Here is a 22,242-nt window from a genome sequence, read left to right as displayed (position 1 = left end):
CTGTCACCAGGGAGTCTGACACTGAGATCCTGTTTCAAAGCCTGAGTCGGGGTAAAGTTGGCTTGGAATTCATTCTCAACTAAGAGCCGTGGTGTGTGCTCCTCCTTCCAGCTGATTCTGTCTGTAGCTGAGAAGAGTGTGTTTCCAGTGCAGCCCAGGAAACAGAACGTCCATCAGAGTCTCTATCACTGATATGGGACAGGCTATGGTGCCACAACCCATGCAGAGAGGAAGGCGCCTCCCTCCCCCTCCCCTCTGCTGGGGCTGGGCCCTCTCCTCTCTGTCTCTGGGGTGTGCGGTTCTCCTGGGTTTCCACTCACCCCCCCCCCACCAAACACACGTGAGTGCCAGGGCAGTTGACAAGTGTCATCCTCCCCACCCACCCCGCTGCTTGCTCACGCCTGGGTGCACCATTGCTGGAGAAACCCTCCTGTGGCCCTGAGTTCAAGGCTCATGACTGGCAACGCAAAGGAACCCATTCTGAGCTGGGTTTTGTAGAGAACCCACAGTAGTAGTCCAAGTCACAGCTTGATATCTATTAGTTTTGTTTGCTATTAAACATTGTGAATCACTATGAAAATGAAGTGTGTCAAATTAATGGATTGTACTTTTCTTCTCTGATCACGTCATCATAAGTTGGGTGGAGAGCGATGGCTCACACCTGTCAGCACTTGGCACATGGCCCTGGGGACCCTTCAAGTTCCAAGGCAGTCCACGCCGTGCAACAGCTTCTGGGCCAGCCTGGTAGACAGGAGCCCTTGGCTCAAAGCTCAATTTATCTCATTCATATTCATGATAAGTGGATTTAATTTGGCAAGTGTGTACAGTATATATTTTTTTATGTCACTAATGTAAACTTGGTGTCCTTGAAACAAGATAAAACGTTTGGTCATAGGGATCATCTATTTTCTTGCCTAAGTATATAATTCAAATTATATTTTTCTACATGTTTTCAATGCTGTATTGATGAAATTAAACCAACAATGTTACTTTGATTTTAATTTGTATCACTTTTGGAGTGATCATGTATACAGCTCTCCCTCTCTCTCTCTCTCTTTCTCTCTCTCTCTTTCTCTCTCCCTCCCTCCCTCCCTCCCTCCTTTCCTCTCCTGGGTCAGGGCTTACATTCCAGGCCTGGAAGCTGTCCTTGAGCTCTTTTGCCAGGGCTCTAGCACCTTGACCCATGGCGCCACTTCTAGTTTTCTGGTAGTTAATTGGAGACTTTCCTTCCTGGACCAACTTTGAACTGTGATCCTCCAGGATCAAGCAACCCAAGCAGCCCAAAAAATTTTAGAAGAAAAAATTTAAACAACCAGAATTACAACCAGAATTAAAATTTTTATTGCTATCAAAAAATTACAGCATGCATTTTCATGTTGTATTTTAAATATTGCCATCACTCTAACCAAAGTATAAGTGTATCTTGTTAAGGAAATAGATCACAAACTTTATGCAAAAAAAAACCCAACTATAGAATTATTTTTCATCTCATAAACAAATGCCTTCAATCTGGTCTTTGAAGTATTTTTGGGTGGAAATCAAAGGTTGCTTACTCTAATTCCAGGTTTATAAAATATGAATGTGTTACAAAATTTGTAGACAGGAATTTGATAACTCAATAGAGCATATTTTGGGGAAGGATGGTCTCGATTTTACAGTATTTTAAACTGACTTTATTCCATATAATTTTCTAATAACGTAAGCTTTCCTGTTCACTGAGGAAGAAATTCTGGTAGCTCCATAGGCGTCTGAGATCTGCCTGATTAAAGTTGATGCCAACCCAGGCGGACACAGCAGACTCCTTATCACCCACCATCTGGGCTGCTCCCGTGGTTCATCATCCTCACAGTGGGCGTGAATTCGGGAGGACCACGGTTCCAGGCCAGCCTGAGCTGAAAAGTTCCTGAGACTCTGTGAGCAGCAGAAGCTCGATGTGGCCACACTGGGCTTCACCAGAGCAACCGAGTCGGAGTTAGGAAGGAATGTACACAGGGAAGGAGGAGGCTGAGCAAACACGGTTGGCTGTGTATCTAGTGATGAAGTAGAAAAAAGTGAAGTTAATAAAAGTAAGGAAAACGAGAAAATAAAAGTAATGAAACATGCAGACATTAAAAACCTATCATTAGAAAAGAGACTCTTTCCATTGATTTGGGAGAGCTTGGACAGGTTCCCCTGTGTGCACTAAGCAGCCTCTTGCTGGAGCCTGTAGGGCTGTCTTGGGGTGTCAGCCTTCCTGTGGCCTAGTGGAGCTGGGATGTGGGGTGTGTGTGGAGGGCAGGGGGGCTGAGGCCTGTCTGGAACCAGTAGCTTCTGCAGAGGGGCAGGGCTGCTTCTATCTGCCCTTACCTCAGGAAGGGAGAACTCCTGCATTGGGGGAGCCCATCCTGCCCTGGGGGAGCCCATCCTGCTCTGGGGGAGCCCATCCTGCCCTGGGGGAGACCCTCCTGCCCTGGGGGAGCACTCCTGCCCTGGGGGAGCCCGTCCTGTCCTGGGGGAGGCCATCCTGCCCTGGTGGAGCCCGTACTGACCTGGGGGAGTTCATCCTGCCCAGGGGGAGCCCATCCTGCCCAGGGGGAGCACATCCTGCCCTGGGGGAGCCCATCCTGCCTTGGGCACAGCTTTTCCTCCTCAGATTTCTTTACTGGGTTGAAAATGGGCGCTGCTGACTCAGCCTCAGGTTTCCTGCTGGCTGCTCTGGCAGGGTTGGTGGGCGCCATCTCCATCTCCAGAGGTGGGGAAGGGCTGCCTTCCAAAGGCTGCTCTGGGAGGGAGACTGAGGGGGTCTAACCCAGTGAACTCACGATTTCCCTTGGGTTTTTGGTCCATCTGCGACTTGTGTCTGTCTGTTTGCTTGCAGCCAGGTTTCCACATGCACTGGAGGTGAATGGAAAGTGAGTACTCTCTCCCCTCTCTCCTTCCCTCCCTCCCTCCCTCTCCCCTTCCCTCCATCCCTCTCTCCCATTGCTCATATCTTGGTTTTGCCTCCTGCTCTGGCTGCATTACTGCTGTCACCGCCTCTGGAGCGCCCTGGGCTCAAATCCGTCTTCTTAAGCAGGCTTTCTCTCTGCCCTGCATCTCTGCACTGGTTTGGCTCCCTGGATGTGGTTCTCTAGTTGTGGACTTTTGCTTGGAGAGAGCTCAGTTAGTGCCTGGCTGTCCCTCTGCCCTCTTCCTCCATCCCCTAAAATTCCCCTGCACAGAAAAGGAGGCCGCTAGTAACCTCATGAGACAGCCTACAGAATGGACAACATTTGCCAGGTCAATGCTGGACAATGGCTTAATATCCAGAATAATACAGAGAACTCAAGAAACAAAACCTTGTCAGAATCAATACTCAATGAATACATGGGCCTATGAGGTAAAGAGACATCTCAAAGGAAGAAATAAAAATGGCCAATCGACACATGAAGAAATGCCCAATATCCCTGGCCATAAAAGAATCCAAATTCAACCAACATTGAGAATCCATCTCATTCCAGTTAGAGTGGCCATCACCGAGATATTACCAACATGTCCTGGCACAGGTGTGAGAGATAACTAACCATAACCTACTGCTGGTATATACACTTGTTCAACTATTGTGGAACATTTGGAGATTCCTCAAAAACCTAAACATAGGATGTCTCCATGATCCAGGAATACTACCCCAAAGACTACAAATCAGGATACAGCAAGGCTACTTACACAACCATGTTCACTGATGCACTATTCAACAGAAATAAGCTATGGAAATAAACCCAGATGTGCTTCATGGATGAATGGATCAACAAAATGTCACATACACACACACACACACACACACACACACACACAATTTTACTCATCTGTCAGGCAGAATGATATTTGTAGAGAAAGGGATGTACTTAAAAAATATATTGTATGTTGAATCTTACTAAAGTCTTCACAAGAATGAGATTCCATGGTCTAATCCTTTTGAATAATTACCAGTTAGGCAACATGAGTATCAATACCTGAAACATGTTTTGACAGGAAGGGTGCAAGAGTTGGAAGCTAAAATGAGGACTGACCCAAAAAAGTGAAAAGAAATAATGAGCAAATACATTCATATTCAATGTATACACATGAAAGTGGAACACAGAAATCTTATTAGACAGTTCCTCCTGGGTAAGTGGGGACAGAATTTTGAAGAGGTGATTCAACTTAACATGTCTTCTATGATGATCAAGATAGTATCTGCATCTCCTAAACTTGAAGATAATTTTTAAAACCCCCAAATATTAGTTCAAAACTTGAAGTTTAGCCTGGTGTTGTAGTTCACACCTTGAATCCCTGCTACTCAGCAGACTGAAGCAGGAAAATGCACAGAGCAGAGTGCCATCCTAGCTCTAAGTAGATGAATTCTTCACTAAGTGAATACATAACTAATTTTTAATATATATCAAATGAAACAAAAAGGAAAATACATCTTTGTTATCACAGAATTGATATTTAATTCCACTAAAGCATTAATGTCAACTTTGTGGTTCAGGTTCGACTTAAACAATGGGCATTTTGACAGAACAAGTAATCATTTTTGCATAGAACATCTACCTGAAGATTTGTTTTGAAGCAGTTCAAAATAGTATAAAACTTTTCATTGCAACATATTATTAGAAATATTATTTTTACAACATTTTATATCTTTCATCTACTAAGAATAATTCCAATAACATTCAGAAATAACATTATCTTTTAAGATTTCTGTTATAAGATAAATTTTCTTTTATGAACCTAATTTATACATTCTCCTTAAAAATGCCATGTAATCATCAGTTGCCACATGTGAATCTCGACTTCAATAGTACATCATAGAGCAGAAGTTCTAGCAGACCCAGACTCAAATCTATATTAGGTGAACACAAAACAAAACATGAAAGCATTATAGTCTTTATCTCAAAGACTTTTAGTTAAGTAAGCATGTGTTAGTAAACTTATGGAGGATTATATAAATGTTAATAAGAATACAATTATGGGCATTGGGTATGGTCAGTTATGTGTATGGCAGAAGGAGAGAGAGAACTACAATACAAAATGATATTCAAATGTAATTAAACCATATTGGTGACTAATTATTATGTGGCTAACTGTGAAGTTTCTATATATTTGGATTTATTCATTAACTCAGCAACTATTTATTCAACCACTTACACAAGCACTGAAATTCAAGATCACGATATACTCCATTCTTCATCAATCTCTTCCTTGCTTCTGGAAAATGAGATCAATGGGTGATTTCCAGGCAGAACTATACTTACCATAACAAGTATAAAGGTACTTGAGCACAAGGATGGGATGTATTTCTCAGTTTTGTGTCAATGTGAATGCATTTTGTTGTAGTTATTACATTAATAACTGAACTTTGATAAGGAGGGATGTAATCCATACAAATTGCTAGACATTGTAAGTAGTTCACACTGACTAGAGTTACAGCAATGAAGGGTAAGTAGAAAGCACCAAGGCTGAATAAGTTGATGTGCATAAACTTAATTTGAATATTTGCCTTTCATACCAAGGAAGTTGGAAATTTCATGAGTGCAAAAGATAAACACGGGGCTCTGGATATGGCCTAGTGGCAAGAGTACTTGCCTCAAATACATGAAGCCCTGGGTTCAATTCCCCAGCACCACATATACAGAAAATGGCCAGAAGTGGCGCTGTGGCTCAAGTGGCAGAGTGCTAGCCTTGAGCAAAAAGAAGCCAGGGACAGTGCTCAGGCCCTGAGTCCAAGGCCCAGGACTGGCCATAAGAATAAAAAAATAGAAATAAATGAATATAAAACACACAAAAAAGGTAAACACTTATATTTGGAGACATTTAACTAAGAAGTGGAGGATGCCTTTCTTTGCTAATAGTCTGATAGTTTCAAGAGATGACAAGTGAAGAAAGTGGTGAGTCACAAAAGAAAATGCACATGAACCTTGATAGTTACTACAGTGACGAAAGACACATGGGAAGTTATTCTACATGAGGGGTGTTGGTTTTTATCCCTTCCATTTGAATTTTAATTATATGTTGTAGGTCTGTTGGCCAAATAAAAAGAAGGGGTGCTAATTGCTTTGTCTCAGAATATCAACAGACCTAAATTAATTTATAAAGTTTGGCAACATACCTCCTTGTAGTCCACGAGTTATAATTCTTCCTTCATACATATCTTGAAATAAGCCACATATGACATCTATTATTTGAATTCAAAAAGAGATATCATCCTGGAAATGACTTACACCTTATGAAATCTGAGCTTACATGAGGATGTAGAGACTAAGACAGTTTGAAGAAAGTTGTGAAAATGTCACCCATGTAAAATTAATCTACATTCACTTTATGTAAAAAGTATCCCTATATAATGCTATTTAATCTGCTTAACATTAAAATGAATACTTCTATACTAATTATGCTCCGAGTATTCACTAATGTATACACAATACAACCTATATTATATATTCAATGCATTTTCAATGCAAGTCAATGGTTTTCACCAAAACTGCTTTCTTTCCCCGCACAGTTTTAACATCAATTACTTGTAAAGGCTGTTTCACTTATCTTTCACTTCATATATGCCTATAATGTACCTTATTCATTTTTCCTGCATCCTTCACAATTGCTTCCTAAACTAAATTTAATGCATTTCCTATTTAAGTTTTTATACACGTATGTAACATATTTTGATCAACCTTACCATTGCTTATATTCTCCATTCACTCTCTTTTCTCTTACCATCTCCACACGCTGGACAAGATTTTATAGTTCAGTCAGTCACTTCTTAAAAGTGTACTCTACTTATCAGAAGGGTTTCACCATGGTATTTCGTCCATGCATATATTGTACTTGGATGAAATGTGCCCTGTATCCACCTTTTTCCTAAATATTTAATCACTTATTTCAAGTTAATGAATCTTTTGCTCAAAAGAAACTTTCCATTCTCTACTTAGCAGATCCTAATGACAATACCAAAATACTTGTTAGTTTGATCAACATCTTTGGAAATACAGCTGGATAGAGAATTCAATATTCAAAACTCACTAATCTTTCTATAGTCCAATAATGAATAGGTTGAAAAAGAAATTGAGAATAGCAATAACTTCCAAAACAATTAGACACCCATAAATAAGCTTAACAAAGGGATTAAAAGACATCAATAGTGAAGTCTATTAAATAATGACTTAAGAAATAGAAGAAGACATCAAGGGATGGAGAGATCTTCCAAGACCGTGGAATGGCATCATTCAATCATGAAAATGACAATATTGCCAAGCATTGCAACTTACTTATTTTTACAAATACTCATCAAAACCCCAATGCCATTCTATATAGAAATAAAAAGCCATTCCAAAAATTCATGGAAGAGAATTAAAGTCTCTGAACAACAAATGCAATTGTGGATGTATCATAATACTAGGCTCCAAAGATATAATAACCAAACAAGTGTGCTACTTGCAAATAAAAATCCTACAAACGAGACCCAAAGACCAATGACACTCTATAAAAAATTAATAAAGCACACAGCTTCAGCTGTATCGTTTTTGACAGTGGAGATAAAAACAAAGCCTTGAGAAAAAACAGCCTCTTCATAAATGGTGCTGACAGAAAAGGTTATCTCCTTCAGGGAGACTGAAACAAGACCCTTCTCTCTCACGCTTCTCAGAACTGATTCAAACAAGGAGACATAAAACCACACAACAGCAGCTATCTGGTATTTGACAAAGCCTTGTTGCTGTTAGCTAAGCACAGATTATTTTGATCTTTACTTGACATGCAAAATCTATTTTAGTTCTCAATAGTTGCGCAAGTCAATATCAAGAAATCTAGCAGACATGAGACTCAAAGTGAACATAACTAACCTGCAGTGCACAGTCCTCCCGGCTCTAGTGGAAGATTGTGTGTATGAGCCTAGGTTACCACCTCTTCTCTTGGAAGAAAACTTTTTGAGTTCACAGGAAGTATGATTTCCAACACTAGGGCAAAAATGTTGGACAGACTCTGCTCTACTGGCTCTGGAAATGAGGATTCCTCTTGTCCTCTTCCAGTCTCTTAGTGGACCTGTGAAAATCCAAAAAGCAAATGCCAAATCATTCCTTTATATTAACAAAGTAGGACTATTTAACAAATACCTATAAAATAAAATTTAATTTCTTTTAAATTTTATTTTTACCATCAGTATTTGTAAGAAAATTTCTGTTTCAAACAATTTCATCCTATAGAAGTACACATATATTTACAGGAAGATACCACTCTAGAAAGTCACCCCCCCCCCCAAAAGTAAGGAGGACAGAAGTGGCTTTCAATGATTTCTGGGTTAATAGGTTTCCCTTGCTTATGATAGGTCATTACTAAGACAATTATTCAGAAAATGTTTAGAAATGCCTGTTTTTCAAGTATGACTGTGTCAGAAGATTGGTGTATTAATTTGGTTGTCACTACTAGCCATTTTACCATGCAAAACATATGTTAAATCACCATACTGAGGAGCAAAATCAAGAATCACATGATTATGTCTCTGGATGTGGAAAAAGTGTTTGATAAAATCCAGCACCCATTTATGATGAAAGCTTTGGAGAAACTAGGATTCCAGGGAACATTTCTGACTATAATAAAGTCTGTCCATCACAGTGTAAAAAAAGACAAACAACTACAAAAGCAATACTTGCAAAACTGTTTGGTATAAGTGAACTGAACACCTGGTGGGGGGGAGGAAAAGGAGGAGGAGAAGGGGGGTATGAGGGACAAGGTAACAAACAGTACAAGAAATGTATCCAATGCCAAACGTATGAAACTGTAACTTCTCTGTACATCAACTTGATAATAAAAATTTGAAAAAAAAAATGAAGTCTGTCTATGACAAACCCACAGCAAGCATTATACTTAATGGTGAAAGTGAAAGCCATTTCCTTTAAAATGAGGAGCACAAAAAGGTTGTCTGCTCTCTCCTCTCCTTTTCAACATAGTACTGGAATGCCTAGCCAGAGCAATAAGGCAAGAGGAAGACATAAAGGGGATCCAAATAGAAAAAGATGAAGTCAAACTCGCTCTCTTTGCAGATGACAAGACCCTGTATCTTAAGAACCCAATAGACTCTACTTCCAGATTACTTGAGGTGACCCAACACTTTGGCCATGTAGCAGGATACAAAATAAATTCTCAAAAATCAATGGCTTTTCTCCATGTCAACGACCTGAAGAGCAAGGCTGAAATCAGGAAAGCAACTCCTTTGGCAATAGCCTCAAAAACCATAAAATACTTAGCAAATACCTTAGCCAAAGAAGTCAGAGACCTCTATGATGAAAACTTTAAAAACCTGAAAAAGGAAATTAAAGCAAAACTAAGGAAATGGAAAAACCTCACATGCTTCTGGGTTGGGAGGATTAACCTTGTGAAAATGGCAATATTGTCAAAGGCTATCTACAAATTCAATGCAGTACCCATCAATATCCCAACACTATTCTTTAATGAAATAGAGGAAGCAATCCAGAAATTTCTATGGAACAATAAACGACACCAAATACCAAAAGCTATCCTAAGTCAAAAGAACAGTGCTGAAGGAATTACAACACCAAACTTCAAGTTGTATTACAAAGCTATAGAAATAAAAACTGTCTGGTATTGGCACAAGAACAGGCCTGAGGACCAATGCAATAAAACTGAAGACCCAGAAATGAACAAGCAGACCACGGCTACATAATCTCTGATAAAGTAGCTAAAAACAGGATGGAAGAAAGATAGCCTCTTCAACAAATGGTAATAGAAAAGCCAGCTCAACACCTGTAATAAACTAAAACTAGATCCTTACATAACACCCTGCACCAAAATGAATTCTAAATGGATCAAAGACCTTGAAGTAAAATCAGATACCCTAATAACATTGCAAGGAGGAATAGGAGAAACACTTGGGCTCCTTGGCACAGGATGAAACTTCCTTACTAAAGGCCCAGAATTGCAACATATCAAAGAAAAGTAGGACAAATGGGACTGCATGAAACTGCAGAGCTTCTTCAGGGCAAAGGACATAGCTGCCAAGATAAATAGAACGTCCACACATTGGGAGAAGATCTTTACCAGGGATACAATAGTAAAAGGCCTCATATCCAAACTATATGTAGAAGTCAAAAAAATAAATTCCTCCAAAACAAATCCTCAAAGAACCAAAAGCCCCCTCAACAAATGGGCCAAAGACCTAAAGAGAGACTTCTCTGAGGAGGAAATGAGAATGGCCAAGAGACACATGAAGAAGTGCTCTACATCACTGGCTTTAAAAGAAATGCTACTCAAAACAATACGGAGATTCTACCTAACACCAGTAAGAATGTCCATTATCAGCAAAACTAATAATACCCAATGCTGCAGGGGATGTGGCCAAAAGGGAACCCTACTACAGTGTTGGTGGTGGGAATGTAAGCTGGTTCAACCACTCTGGAAAGCTGTATGGAGATTCCTCAGAAGGCTAAACCTAGAGCTCCCCTATGACCCAGCAACCCCACTGTTGGGCATCTACCCAGAAGACCACAAGCAAGACCACACCAAAGCCACCAGCAGAACAATGTTCGTCGCAGCACAATTTGTCATTGCTACAATATGGAACCAACCCAGATGCCCCTCAGTAGAAGAGTGGATCAGGAAAATGTGGTACATATACACAATGGGATTTTATGCCTCTATCAGAAAGAATGACATTGCCCATTCGTAAGGAAATGGAAGGACTTGGAAAAAATTAGACTAAATGAAGTGAGCCAGAACCAAAGAAACATGGACTCTGCGGTCTCCCTCACAGGGAATAATTAGCACATGTTCAGGTTAGTCATAAGAGAGATCACAGTAGCTCAGTAGTTATGACCATATGAACACATAAGATGATGCTAAGTGACAAATGAACTCCACATTATGGAAACAAGTGTTATATCGTTGTTGTAATTATTTTCAACATGCCATGTGAAACCGTAACCTTTTTTTTTCCTCTCGTATTCCCTTCCTTTAGTTGTACCCCCACTATTGCTCTATCTCATCTGAGTACCGTGCATACTGTATATACTGGTATTAGAACTAGGGAAGGGAAAAGAAATATCAAAATTGAGAGACAAAGGATAAAAAGACAAACGACTCCAAAAGGAATACTTACAAAACCATTCGGTGTAAACTAACTGTACAACTCATGAGGGGTGAGGGGAAGGGGGAGGGGAAGGCGGGGGAAAAATGAGGGAGGAGGTAGCAAGTTGAACAAGAAATGTACTCACTGCCTTATGTATGAAACTGTAACTACTCTGTAATTCACGTTGACAATAAAGAAGGAAAAAATAATCGTACTGAACATACAACACAAAATACAATTAAGAATACCTGAACTCTGGTATTTAGGAAAGTCATTTAGCAATGAAAAGAAATCATCTGGCTCCCATTTGCTGTCACCATGCATACATTCTTTGAGATATCCAGCTTTCAGCGTGAGGATTCACTCAGAACAGCAACATCTAGGGAGGAAGATGGTGACGTGGAGATTAAAAGACCACAAGCAGCTCTTAGCCCATTACATCCTCACAAGGCGTCCAGGGTGGGACCTGCCGGTTCTGCCTTCCTCACACTCCCCAAACCTGACCAGAGATTTATAGTTTCATGGCTTTGGAAATTATATACCTTCCCATTATCATGTAATTATTTTGTTATATCAGTTGAGGACAGCCTGGTTCTGCACACTCTCTGCTGGTAGCAAGATCATAGTCAAGATCAGCTGTTGAGCTACAAACTGACAACTAATTAGCTATATGTCTAAATATGAGAAAAATATGCACATGAAACTGAACTATGATGAAGGAATTCAACAGCAGTAGACTAGTCTTTTATAAGTATCAGTGAATCAAATTCCTTCAGAATATTAGGCTAACTTCTATTTACTTTTACTTCCCAGCCACCTCACTGTCTCACTGCACATTATGCTTTTGAGACAAGTAGCTACATTTCGTTAGTATGATTCCACTTTGACTTCTATAGCTTTATGGTCTGGACCTTTTCGTAAATCTCAAGCCTATGAGAAGGCTCTGCATGGCTATTTGTAGGTGTCCTTGAAGATCAATTTTGTGAAGATTTTGTCTTATAGAGTCAACATCCCATGTCCATGAGCATGTCTAAAGTAATTATATTGTTTCCCATCATTTCTGCCTCAGTGGTTCACAATTTAAAATATATTAACATGCTGCTGCAGCTTAAATTTATTATCTTATCAACTGCATTTCATCTGAATGATGTGAACCTAGTTTTTGCTGTTGGAGATTGCACACTACATATTATGCATATGACATAAATATTCTCACACCAATCAATGCCCTCATATCTGACCCATTCTTATTTTAGTCCTCTAGTTATATGGTACCTCATAGAATGACAAATTCAATATTTTCCCATTAAATACATGACATCAGGCAAATATTAGAAACATTTAAAAATTTGTACAACACAATATTTAGGGTTTTCCTAGTAGTCTAGATGTTTGCCAACAAGTCTTAAACAAATCAATTTTCTAGTGAATGTAGGTATTCTGATATAAAAATTAATGCATAATACTGATGAAAATGAACTCTTTCCTAGGAAAACAGATATTTCATGTTTCTAAGTGTTACTAATCAGAGAACTTCTCGTATACCATAATAAATTTATCCTACAGATGTTTATTTATATATTTAGAACAATATTCCTCTCTAGCAAATCATTCAAAAAAAGTCAGGGCAGGAGTGGCTGTCAATGGTGTCTGTCTGGATTCGCAATTTTGCCAGCACCATTTGTGGATGAACCTATCTTTCTTCCATCCTTTTTCCTTTCTTTCTTTTTTTTTTTTTTTTTTTTTTGGCTCCCTTACCAAAAATTAGGTGGCCGCGGGTCGGTGGGTTCATTTCTGGGTCTTCAGTTCTAGTCCACTGGTCCTCAGGCCTGATCTTGTGCCCTGCCCAGGAAATGCACTAACTGCTCTGCAAGCTCCCCAGTGGGAAGGTTTAAACGGAAAGATGTCCCCAGTGTGCGCTTTTCCCGCGTCTTTATTTCATGTGTGTGATGGAGGGCCAACCACAGCCAGGTGCTTCCAGCCAGTCTTTCAGGGCTCCGTGACACGTGGATCAATCCCATCTCTGCTTCAACACCTCTTGTGAGTCAACACACCCACCCCCACTGTCCTGGGCAGGATGGCTCTTCTGGGGTTGAAGTTGATGAGATGACAGAGAGCGCGCCTGGGGATTTTCCGCCAATTCATTTCACTCACCTGCATGGAGAACGGCACCTGCGTGTTTCCTCCAGAGGCTGAGCTGGCTTCCTCTCTTGCGGTCTTCACTGCGGTCCTCCCTCTAGCATTGCCTGGGTGGCGTGGCATCCACTGGTTCTCCCTGAGATCCCTGTCTTGTCCTGGTTGAGGGTCTAGACAGTCACGGCTGGGATGGTGCGTTGCCTCTTGCGGGCCTCCGGGTAGCTGCTTTGTGCTGCTGGGGTTTGGGATCCCTGGCTCTTCCCACCAGGAGAACGAGCGCGAGGAAGCAAAAAGGGGGAATCAGGAGTGTGACCGGGACACCAGAGTCCAGGTCATCAAACTGTGGGCAAAAATATTTCCCTTGCTACAGGAATTCTAGGAAATAACTTAGGGCCAACTTGAATTTATCCATTTGTTTTTAGCACAATTTTTGTGCATGCTTATAATATCTAAAACTTATTGTACTTATGTGTATACACATCAAATAATGATTTGTTGTCTTTAGTGCATAAAAGCTACTCTAACTGTCAAGGGTTGGTCATATTATCTCAATCACGTTAAACCCAAATAAGGGGAAAAAAAGCAGTAAACAACCAAGGCGACTTGGTTACTGGTAACGTTCAGATTCTGAACACATGGGGTTAATCAGGATGGCATGCACAAGTTAAGATTGGTTTTGTTCGCAGCGACTTCATTTTGTTTAAGAACAACGTTGTGTTCAAAATGTTGGTTATGTTATCAAGACTTATCCAGGAATGTCTTCTACATGGATACTGAATTTCAGACCTTTGAGATTGTTAAAAGAGGTTAAATAAAATCTCCTAAGTGCTCAAATAAAATCTAATTATGAGCTCTTGGCTTTAAATATAGTGCAAAGATTTTAAAAGTTCAATCTAAGATTTGCTGCAAAATATCTAAAAAGTAAAAATTTTAAATACTCATTGTAGCAAACCTTAAATCATCAGTCAAATTAGCCAGTATACGTGTCATTCTAAATTCTAAAGATACCACAGAAGCAGTCTAATTTAACCTTAAAATAAACACTAAAAACCAAGCATTTTGGGCTGGGGATATAGCCTAGTGGCAAGAGTGCCTGCCTCGGATACACGAGGCCCTAGGTTCGATTCCCCAGCACCACATATACAGAAAACGGCCAGAAGCGGCGCTGTGGCTCAAGTGGCAGAGTGCTAGCCTTGAGCGGGAAGAAGCCAGGGACAGTGCTCAGGCCCGGAGTCCAAGGCCCAGGACTGGCCAAAAAAAAAAACAACAACAACAAAAAAAAAATCCAAGCATTTCACCTTAAAAAGTTGGTTAAATATAAACATTTCTTCAAAAAAATGGGATGTTTGGTCTCTGGTTAGGTTAACAGTAATTTAAGCTTATTTAAAAGGTTTGTCAAAGATAAAGATTAACACACAGAGTCAGAGCAAGCTATCTATTCTCTGCAGCAATGAAAGTATTTGAAAGAAAAATATTACTTATCAAGGTAATTGCTTGTGTACTATTGATACTGTCAAGTTCTACCGAAACTTAAAAAGGCTAAATCTGGCGCGCTTTTTCTTTGCCATTTTCCCAGCTCCAAACTAACTTTTTTTTTTTTTGGCCAGTCCTGGGATTTGAACTCAGGGCCTGAGCTCTATACCAGGCTTCAAAAAGCTAAGTCTTAACTAAGCAGAATTTTATTTAAAGAGCTGTTTATAAGTTTAATAAATTGTTACTTATAACTAAGTATATAAAACCATACATGAAGTCTTTTTTTCTACGTTGCTAACTATGCTGTATCTCACTTATTAAAAAGTTTTCGTCTCCATTAAGGCCTATCGAAATAAATATAAATGGGGAAGTAAGACTATATCCTCTAGAGATCTAAAAGGTAATGATCTGCTGGTAAGAACTCACAGGTAAGGAAGGAAAGGACTTCAGGAACTCTAACCCCTCTATAGATCAGGGTTTGGGTAGCTCCTACCCCCAGAAGCAAAGTACTTTAGCCTCCATCTGACTGAACAAATTGCACATTTTACTTTCTTTCAGTTTTGAGATTAATTATGATTTCCACAGTTAGTGTCCCCACGTTATTTTTCAAATCTTTACCTATGGTCGCCCTGTCATTAAGCCATATCCCTGCACTGTTCCACGGAGACTCACAAAATAAGTCCATCACCAACCTGTCATTTATCTCCTTCCAGAACAGGACAGCAACCGAGAACAAAGAGAACACAGTGTCCAGGTAGTTTCTGCCTGGGATGCGAGCTACTCAGGAGGCTGAGAGCTGAGGCCTGAGGTTCAAAGGCAGCCAAGGGAGCAAAGTCCCTGTGTGGTTCTTGTCTCCTATTCATCATCAAGGATGCTGGAGAGTGAGAGCCGGAGTTGCTGTACCTCTAGCCTTGAGCACAAAGCTTGCATCCAACGCTCAGGCCCTGAATCAAAGCCTCAGGACCAGCAAAAAAGAAAAGACCTAATGGAGCTTCTTTTCAGGTAAAAATGAAATTAATAGCACAAAGCAGATGAGTGGGTACATTTTATAGAAATAATAAAGTTTGCACTATTGACTTAAAATAACTTACCAAATTATATTTTTGGGGAAATACTTACATCTGATCTTACAACTATAATTTGTCCTCCAAAATGGCCAGACCTAGGTAGCCACGATATGGGAAATGGAAAAAGAAAACAGAAACGTTAAGTGTCTCATAAACACATGATCAGATGGCAGTGGCAGGAACAGATCACTTTAGAATTCTCGCATAGGTATGTAACTTAGGCATTTTTTTTTCTTCAAAATTTGGCTCAAACTACCATCTGAGTAAACGTAAGGCACTTGGCGTAGCAGCCTGCTATCATAGCACTGACAAGGCCGAGCATGAAGGGATATTTCATCCTAAACATCTGGTCTCGCTAGTGAGATGCTGTCTAAAGAAGCAAATTGCTACGTAAGTTAATGGATGAGTAAGTGAATGTAGAACAATGATTTATGTATTTAGATATATGCATGTGATTAAAGAAAAAACACATATTCAGATAATATTCATAGAGTTACTTTAGTCAAGGAACTGATTGTTCTATAGCAAACTGTTGTTAAGAAATTCACATACCAATCTTAATCCATATGTTAGGCTATTCTATTAGGCAAGGACACAGTAAGACGATGATAGCAAAACAAATAATTCCTATAATGAACGGGGCTTTTCAAATAACATTTTAATTTAAAGCTTGTTTTAGTTGTAGTCAACTTTATTTTTCAAGTATTGCCTCCAAAACTTTTTTAATGCACCAAGAACAGAAAACTCTGTGTGTGTGTGTGTGTGTGTGTGTGTGTGTGTGTGTGTGTATGAACTTACTTTTCTTGTTCTGGTATGATATGGTAACACATGATAACTTTCTTTATAGAAAGTCACATTTATTCTATAATATCTCATTTAATAATACTTTTTAAAGATAGTTGAAACATTTTCAGTTTAAATACGTGTATCAAATCGAATTATTAGCAAATGAACATCACTTGAAATGGGACACATTTGTTGACTTGTGCTGCTTTGTAAAACAGATTTTGTCATATTTGTATGGCACAAATATGTCAACTGTACTTCTCAATAATTCATCAAATCAAAGACAGAATGTATCCGAAGCCTGAAATCCAAAATGCAAAAGATACTGTAACTAACCTAAAGTTCTCTCAGGAAGGCGTCCACCTTCTCAAATGCAGATCTTAGTCTTGGGCTCAAAACTGCATAGTCTTCTCTTGCTGAAAAATGCGTCTGAGGTCCCAGAAAACTCTGAGAATTTCTTTCAGTAGGGTTGTTTAAGATATTACTGGTAGTAAAAGTTTCAGACGATGATTGACACAGATGAAGTCTTAGATGAAGCTTACAATTTTCATCCTCCAGTCTCTTAATCTTTCTTTCATATCTGCAAAAGGCAAACATCCAGGAATCCATCTTTCCCTGAGTTGGACCCAAAGGACTTATGGCTTTAACAAAAAATGTGCAAAGACTAATTTTTAAAATTAGTCTTAAGACCAAGCTTAAGTTCCCTGAAACAGTATCTTGAAATACACATTGGTTAAAGAATGCCAACTGTATAACATGTAAAATTGTAACTTTATTCTAAATAATCACACACACACACACACACACACACACACACACACACACTCATTCTTGGCAAGTTAATTCCAACACTGTTGGGAGGAGACAAGTGATTGTCAGGGATGTCTGGCTTCACAGTTGTCACTGCTGCCCTCTGGTAGGGCTCTACTTAGAGGATTCTTCATGTAAGTATTACTATCTATGTAAAATCATCTCTGTATTATCGTATGTGGTTATAGCAGACAATTTATCATGCATAAGTTCAGTGAAACAACGTATGATTCTCCTTAAGTAGGTGTTTAAACTACGAATAATAAACTTAGATTATTGGCATTCAGTAAAGCAGGTCAGAGATTATAAATATGCAACTGAGATATTTGCAAGTGCTTGTTTGCACTGTGTTTATCGTCCTTAAGATATCAAACTTTGGCTAGAGGAATACAAAGCAGCAATTCCAATGGAGAAGATCGCAGAGCCGGTGATAAAAAGAACTAAAGTAGCCTTTTGGCAATTGGCACACAGTATCCAATTCTGTCGTCAAAGACGTCTCCCCCCTCACAGAAACAAAGCAAGGAATTCCTTTTACACTGTTGAGAATTGAAATTCCCAGTCTTTCCCTGTATAACTTTGAAGGGCACTTTGTCTCCGGGCACTCTCAGTTGTGAATTCAAATATCACAGTCAGGGAAGACAGATAGACAGTGCCTTCAGCAGAAGTGCTACATCTTTGCACGGATGGTGAAATGTCCCAAAAAACACAAGTGAGCTTGTAATTTTCTGTTGAAGGAATACTGACAAGTAATTGGATACAAACAACTGTGCTAATTAGAAAGACAATGACTTATTTGAAAACGAAGGGGGAAGGCCACTTAGAATAGGAAGACTAACAGAGCAGCAACCAATAAAGCCCCAAAGTAAACCAAGAGGAGAAACTGTTCTATTCTAATAAGTTAGGAGAAAATTAATGTATTCATAATATTTTCCAGAGTTAGTTTGTTCAGTTAGGTTCCTCCTCCTAGTAATCTCATGAGTCTGTCATATCAAAACTATTGTAAGGGCTGACCTCAGAACCCGCGTGACCTAATATAAGTTTTACTGCTAAAATTATAACAGCTTCTAAACCCTGGGGATGACTCCATGCTAGAGGGCTGCACCCCCACCCATGAGACTATTTTATCGTTTGACACTTAAAAATACAGCCCTTGTTCCCCTCTGTACCTAAGTAGCAACCTTGGTAATGGACAGTCAAAAACCGGATATGGCCTAGTGGCAAGAGCGCCTGCCTCGGATACACGAGGCCCTGGGTTCGATTCCCCAGCACCACATATACAGAAAACGGCCAGAAGTGGCACTGTGGCTCAAGTGGCAGAGTGCTAGCCTTGAGCGGGAAGAAGCCAGGGACAGTGCTCAGGCCCTGAGTCCAAGGCCCAGGACTGGCCAAAAAAAAAAAAACCATCCTAGTCATAGACTATAGAAATAACCATACTAACAGTAGAAATGCCATGGAAACTGTTGGGTTAGTTTACTTATGACTGAGTACTGGATTGTTTTAGCCCGCTGAAGCTTGCTTAGTGGTAATGGGAAAACATGGTGGCAATTGTTAAAATAAAGTTGGTAATGGGTCAGCCTGACTGCAAAATTCTGCTTCTGTAAGCGGCTTGCTTAACCCAACTGTGACTTGCTCTACCCCCTGCACTAACACCCTGTATCAGTGCTACTTGACCTGATATGAAGGCCAGTTTCCATTATCAAAGCCAAAATAGGTTAACTGATAGGGTAGAGAGCCAATAGAAGTAGGACAAGACTAGCTCGCTAAATACCATCCAATCAAGTAACTGCCAAGTTAGAAATATCCTGCCCCTGTTGTAATCACAGTAATAACCCTGCCTATCTGAGGGTCGGGACTCTCAATCCAGATCAGCTTGGTGACGGTTGAGAGTCCAGGCTCCAGCTTGCAATAAGGACTCTTGTGCGTTTGCATCGGTATGGGCTCCTTGGTGGTCCTTGGGGACCGGAAATGTTAGGCATAACAGCTTGTAGGACTCTTCCCAGAACCCCAAGATCCCAGGAGCCTCGAACCAGAGTGTGACACTTGTTTGTCTTGTCTGTTGTAGCGTCCTTAATAACCAGTAACTAATATTCTGTAAGGTTGTCATAAGACTTAAGCAGACGTGTAGGTGGGTGGTCCACCGGGGGTCTTGTTAGACGTTCCAGGCCCCCTCCTTAGTGGGGAACAAAGTCCCCTCCTCACTTAGTATAGTCAGTAGGAACGAAAAGGGGTTGCTCCTAAGGGGCAGCTGCCTAAGGCCAACAATCCCTATTCACTTCTTCCTCCTCGTGGCCGAAGGAATTTGTTCACTGAAAATCTGCTTTGTGCCTTTTGTGCGTCTCTTTGGTGTTTGCTTCTGGCTGTTTGTATCTACTTTTCTGAAACTCACATAAAATGGGACAGACTTAGACGACTCCCTTTCTCTTCTGACACTTTCAAGGACATGAAAAGCCAGGGACATGACTTGAGTATAGAAGTACAAAAAGGGAAACCAATCACCTTTTGTTCTACATCCTGGTCTGGCAGGTTTGCTGGAAAATTCCCTTCCTAGTTAATGCCCTTTTTACCCCCTCAGGAACAGTTTCCAAGAGACACATGGTCTCTGCTGGTATAGAGTTCCAAACAGCCTCCCCAGGTCCCCCCAAGTCTGGAGGACTGAGGGGAAGAGAGATCAGCTTCAAGTAGCCATTTTCTTCCAACTGAAGGTATTTAAAGGCCAATTGATCTGTACAATGCTCTAGTCAAAACTGGGCTCAGACTAGAGTCAAGTACTGGGTGGGCTGAGTCTTAGCCCAGGGAACCCCCAACCAGTTTTCCTCAGCAGAAAAGTATTTAGTGCACTAAAATGTCTTGCTAAAACTAGAAAGCTCTGGTAAATGAGACCGCAGATTCCTAAAATCATTTGTTAAAAGTTTTGTCTTAAATCTTGGATGGTTATTGCAAGAGTAAGATTGGCATAAATACCGCTTGCCACTGGAAAAAGTATGGCCGACATTTATTTTGCTCACTTTAAGATCTTTTGCATGTGTATGTGTGTGCATGTGAGTGTGAACAGTTCCAGATGAAAACTGTCAGTATAGTGTAAAAATAGGTGAGTTTAAGTTCAAAGGTCATCAAGTTCGGGCCTTACCAAATGTTTTAAAGGATTAGTGCATAGTTTAATACAAACAGTTAAAAGGTATCTAAGGATTCTTTAATTTGCAGTTTTAAGTCTGGTCTCTTAATGCATACGGCTATTTAACCTGTAATCAAGTTATTTTCTTTAGCAAAAGACATTGGAAATGTGAAATTTATTTTCCTCTCCTGTTAATATTCAGGGCTAAATGTCAGAAATTTGGATTTTAGTGCTTATCCCTGTTAAAAAAATTGCTTGGGTTTCTCAGGTAGAGATGGAAAAAAAGGCAGAAACACTTAGGCCAGGCCTGTGAGCCTATCCTCAGGAGTGAGGGGTGATGTGGCAAAGGGGCAGCTTAGCCAGTCCATGGGGTGGGCCAGGCCCTGGGGGGAGTCCACACATGGTGGAAAAGAGTAAGCTGCCACAGAGGCAATTCTCCAAGCCCCAAGGAGTAGGATGGGCAAATGGAGGCTTTTCCTTGTCCCGTATCTTTTCCTTACAGGTGGACATAACATCCTGATGGTAAAATAGGTGCTGTGATGATGCTATTGAAGTCTAAAACTGCCCCTTGGGAGGTTTCAAACATTAAAAAAAAATTTTCAGAAGACAGTTCAAAGTTTATCTGGACAATGTAATTTGCCTTCTAGGCTATGTTGCAATTTGGATGTATCCTAAAAAAGGGGACAAAGATACTAAGTCTGGATTCTTGTTTGTAATTCTGGAATGTGTAATTCTTGCATGGAGGGAAAACTGTCATTTGAGTTCAGAGGTGTTCTAGGCAGTAACGCAGACCGCAGGGAAACAAATGACCCCTTTAAAGCAGCCACCCTGAGGGAACGGACTGTGACCAGTGCCTCTAGATTTCAGAGTTCTTCAAATACAACTGAAAGCTAAAGTGTCAATATTAAAGCAGAGGTTAGTAAAAGAGTTTAGAGATCAAAAATGGATTTCTAGATATGAGATTGGAAAATAAAGTTGTCCTAAATGTTTCTTTGCAATTGGACAAAAGAAATAATTTAGGCTGCCAAAATGATTGTTTAATTTGCTATTCCAATTTGCCTTGCAGGTTTTATAAGTTTCCATGTAGAACTACAGTCAAGGACAGATGATTCTTACAAGTTTATCAAATGTAACTTTGGCCCTTACTAAGTTCCAGGTAAGATGATGCTTAAAAACTGCTTCTGTGTGGACCATCCTGTTGCTTTAATTGGAGTAAAGGGGACTTTTGTGAGATTCATTGATCTGAAAACTGTGGTTCAAAGCCAGCCCAGGCAGAGAAAGGTCCCTGTGAGAATCTTCATCTGTATTGAGCCAGCAGAGTGCTGGGAACAGAGTTGTGTGGAGCTTAAAGTGGTAGGGTGCTAGCCTTGAACTGAAGAGCTGAGCGACAGCACTCAGGTCCTGAGTCCAAGTCCAGCGCCGGATCAAGAGAAATGTCAAAGGTGCATTGACCTCAGCATGGAAAAGTCACTGCTGGGACAAAAGAGATGGAGCATCCAGAGGCAGCAAGCCACTGCTTGGATGGCAGAGAGGGTGTCAGATCCTAGAGTCATGTGTGCTTAGCCCTTCAAAAGTTCATCAGAGCCAGGAGGTCCTGGAGGAACTTGCCAGTCCTCTGTGATAGTGGGTAGTAAAGCTAAGATTGTCTAGTGAAGGGATAGCTTAAAATCCCAACCCCTGCATCTGCTCAAAGCCCTGACCGGCAGTGAGAATTCTGAGCTCGCACATCTGTTCAGGAAGGAAGCTTGTGGACCTGAGATCGTGTCCTTATCCAGACCTAC

General features: G+C 40.3%; 1 long non-coding RNA gene across 1 annotated transcript; it reads right to left on the bottom strand.

Moving 5' to 3' along the window:
* Positions 1–4,129: 4,129 nt before the first annotated feature.
* On the bottom strand, positions 4,130–13,454 carry LOC125344508. Its single transcript, XR_007209577.1, has 6 exons — positions 13,232–13,454; positions 11,326–11,456; positions 7,839–8,037; positions 6,110–6,175; positions 5,149–5,208; positions 4,130–4,843 (listed from the first exon to the last, which is right to left on the bottom strand). It is a non-coding gene; the product is annotated as an uncharacterized LOC125344508 (long non-coding RNA).
* Positions 13,455–22,242: the final 8,788 nt, after the last annotated feature.

The sequence above is a fragment of the Perognathus longimembris genome, unplaced genomic scaffold (assembly GCF_023159225.1).
Source record: "Perognathus longimembris pacificus isolate PPM17 unplaced genomic scaffold, ASM2315922v1 HiC_scaffold_1262, whole genome shotgun sequence".
Taxonomy (NCBI): Eukaryota; Metazoa; Chordata; class Mammalia; order Rodentia; family Heteromyidae; genus Perognathus; species Perognathus longimembris.
The sequence above is the reverse complement of the archived record's forward strand: the minus strand, read 5'-3'. Positions and strand labels throughout refer to the sequence as shown.